Source organism: Mandrillus leucophaeus, unplaced genomic scaffold (genome assembly GCF_000951045.1).
Source record: "Mandrillus leucophaeus isolate KB7577 unplaced genomic scaffold, Mleu.le_1.0 Scaffold14, whole genome shotgun sequence".
Classification (NCBI taxonomy): Eukaryota; Metazoa; Chordata; class Mammalia; order Primates; family Cercopithecidae; genus Mandrillus; species Mandrillus leucophaeus.
The window spans coordinates 8,391,163-8,395,042 of record NW_012101365.1 but is presented as its reverse complement, the minus strand read 5'-3'; positions in this window follow the sequence as shown (position 1 = coordinate 8,395,042).

The following is a 3,880-nucleotide window of genomic DNA, read 5'->3' as shown; positions in this document are numbered from 1 at the left end:
AAATAACCACATCAAAAAGTGGACAAATGACATGAATAGACAATTCTCAAAAAATATATATACAAATGGCCAACAAACAGGAAAAAATGCTCAACATCTTTAATTATCAGGGAAATGAAAAAACTACAATGAGATACCACCTTACTCCTGCAAGAATGGTCATAATTAAAAAATTAAAAAAAAATAGATGTTGGCATGAACGTGGTGAAAAGGGAACATTTTTACACTGCTGGTGGGAATGTAAACTAGTATTACCACTATGGAAAACAGTGTGGAGATTCCTTAAAGAACTAAAAGTAGAACTGCCGTTTGATCCAGTAATCCCACTACTGGGTATCTACTCAGAGGAAAAGAAGTCATTATATGAAAAAGGCACTTACACACACATGTTTGTAGCAGCACAATTTGCAATTGCAAAAATATGGAACCAGCCTAAATGTCCATCGACCAATGAGTGGATAAAGAAAATGTGGTATATATACACTGTGGAATATTATGCAGCCATAAAAAGGAATGAAATAATAGCATTTACAGCAACCTGGATGGAATTGGAGACCATTATTCTAAGAGAAGTAAAACAAGAATGGAAAACCAAATATCATATGTTCTCACTTATGAGTGGGAGCTAAGCTATGAGGACACAAAGGCATAGGAATGATGGGGAGTTTGTAGACTCAGAAGGGGGAGCATGAGGGATAAAAGACTACACATTGGGTACAGTGTACACTACTTGGGTGATGGGTGCACCAAAATCTTAGAAATTACCACTAAACCACTTATCCATGTACCAAAAAACCACCTGTTCCCCAAAAACTAGTGAAATAAAAAATAAAATAAAACTAAAATTAAAATTAAAAAAGAAAGCTGACAACAAGCTTTCTTCCAGAAAAAAACATCAGATAATCAGATTTTATGTGGGTTCTCATGAGAACTTTATACTATAGAAGTATAAAGAAGCCACCTATGAAATATTGTTGTTCCCACTCCACCTGCCAAAAACACCTTGAATCTGAATCTCTTCAAGCCTCTAGGTCTAACTATCAGTTGACAGGAAATCTAGAGAATAAAGAAATGTATTGAATGATACGACAAACAGACAATTAGTCAAACCCAAAATGTAGAATTCTATGTGACAAATTACCCAGAGTATCCATCAAGGTCCCAGCAGGAAACAGACGACGGCACATTCAAATTAGGTAATTTGAGAAGGGCTTAGTAAAAGGACTACATACAAAGATTTGGGTGGGATATAGGGAAACCACAAGGTAAAAGGAGATAGCACAGGATCCTAGAGCTAATTACAACTCAAGAGACATTGCCATTCTAGGGGAAAGGAACAGGGGAGGAGTAGTCACTGTAACAGAGGAAACACAGGGAGAGAGAGAGGGAAGGAAGGAAGACAGAGAGAGCACAAGCTGTGGAGAGGGCCTCCTTACAGTGGCTGCAACCTTGAGTTGAAGGACACAACTAGGTTGCCAAGAAATATTGCACACTGATGGTTAGAATGGTGATCACACTCAGCTGGGCACGGTGGCCTACACCTGTAATCCCAGCACTTTGGGAGGCCAAAGCGGGTGGATCACCTGAGGTCAGGAGTTCAAGACCAGCCTGGCTAACATGGCAAAACCTTATCTCTACTAAAAATACAAAAAGAAAAGAAAAAAGAAAAGTTAGCCAGGCATGGTAACTCCAGCTACTTGGGAGGTTGAGGCAGGAGAATAACTTGAACCCAGGAGGCAGAGGTTGCAGTGAGCCAAGATCGCACCATTGCACTCCAGCCTGGGCGACGAGAGTGAAACCCTGTCTTTAAAAAAAAAAAAAAAAAGAAAGAAAATAATGGTGGTCATACTCTATTTGGAATAAGATAGAAGAGGAAGTAAGAAAGATTTAAGTTTTACACAAATAAACTTAAGAATCTCTTAATTTTAACTACCCGTATTTCAACATGGAATTGAGTATTGATGTATGAAGCATATTCTGAATCCAGGACTAACACAGTAGATTCCAACTGGTGTTCTTGTACTCACTCCTGGCCTTCCATCTCTTCTCCACTTACTGGGCAGTGTGTTTGTAAAGTACAAATCTGGTTCTAGGGTCAAACTGCTGGAAAACCTTCAGTTGCCCTTTCAATAGAGATTTTCAGCCTGCTTAAAGACACTCCATGATTTAGCACTTTCTTGTCCCTCCAGTCCTTCTTCCCTTAAATGGCTCTATCCCAGACACACGGGGGCCTCTTTGGAATGCTACCAGCTTTCTTCCTAGTGGACATTCACATATGTGGTTCCTATGGTCTGTAAGTTGTTTAGGGATCAGTTATAGGAATGAGAAGTGATTCTAGTTAGATTAAGTAGTAAAGGACTTGTTTATTGCATGATATTACATGGTTCCAGAAGCAATGGCAAGCCGGGAAAATGAGACTCTAAGACAACCCCCAGAGCTGCAGGCAGCTCTGGCCACCTTGGGGTCTTTTGTCTCTTCTGCCGTCAGGGAGCTGGCAGCCAAATTGGGAAGCTGCCTCTGTAGCAGCTCTCTGCAAGGATGAAAAACCTACCAAAATCAGCAAACAGCCACAACCTAGAAACTGAAATAACCAGGAAGCCACCAAAATCAAGAAGTGCCTTGTGGTGGCCAGACTTCCATCCATGAGGAGCTTACCAACCAGCAGAAGCCACAGAAGCAGGGAGGTGAGACCACTGCAGCATCCCCATGTTCCAAATCCTGTAGGAATGCACTGACTGATGGAACTAATTCACATTCAGAATGCATACAACAAAGAAACCCGGAAAATGTGGCTTTTAGCTTTCCAGACTAACACAGTAGAAAGAGGCTGGAGTAGATATTGAGTGCCAGTGGACTACATCTGCATAGCCTGGAATATTCTGTTCCACCTCTTCTCCTGGCCCAGTACTACTCATCCTTAGGTTTTGGATTACACTCCACTTGCTTAAGAAGATGTTCCCTGCCCCGTAGTCTGTCTAGATGCCCCATCTCATTCCCAGCCCCTGCTGAGAATACCCACCTTATCACCCTGTGATTTTCCATTGCAAATTATACTCACTACCCTCTAAGAACTGGTCAGCCCTCCCTGCTAAACTCCATCATGGCAGGAAGTGTATCTATCATGTACACCCTGCTATCCTCAATAGCTTGCCCAGTGCCTGGAATGTGACAGTGTCTTCATGTGAAATGAATGCATGTGTTGAATGTATAAATAAACGAATGCACAAAGGAGAAAATCAGGATGAGTTTTGTGGGAACAGCTTGAAATAAGGCGATAATGACATCAGTTGGAGAAAAGTTCTTTCAACATGGGGAGAGTTGCAATCTCTATGATTTGTTTTTGCAGGGAGTGGATACACTCAGTATAAAATGTAGCAGATGTCTTAAATTGTTGGCAAACCTGGATATCATCTGGAAAAATCCATCATGTTTTAAAAAACAAATTTTCTTCAGCAGCCTTGAATGAAATCAAATTCTCGGAAGGGAACTACGCTTCCCACTCACAGGCATCCGTTGTCAATAAGGAACGTTGTTCCCTGGAGTATTTGCCTCTGAGGAGGCTGGCGCATGCCTGGCCACTTCGTAAGATCAACGAGATGTTCAAGAGCCTTGAAATGCAGGAATTATCTTTGTTCAGAGGTTGCCCAGTCCTCAGAACAGACTGAATCCCAGAGAGGGAATGTTTCCCATGCAGCCTTTGGAGGGCTCTGGTTTGAATACAGACTTACTTCTCCAAGGATTTGACCTGACAGCTTGTTTGTTTGTGAAGATTGGGTCTGTGTGGAAGCCTAGCCATGATACTGAAGAGTTTTACTTTTCAGAAGAAAGAGGCTGAAGAGCAGGTACATGTGTGGCTCAGCAATGCCTAGGCTCTGGCAAA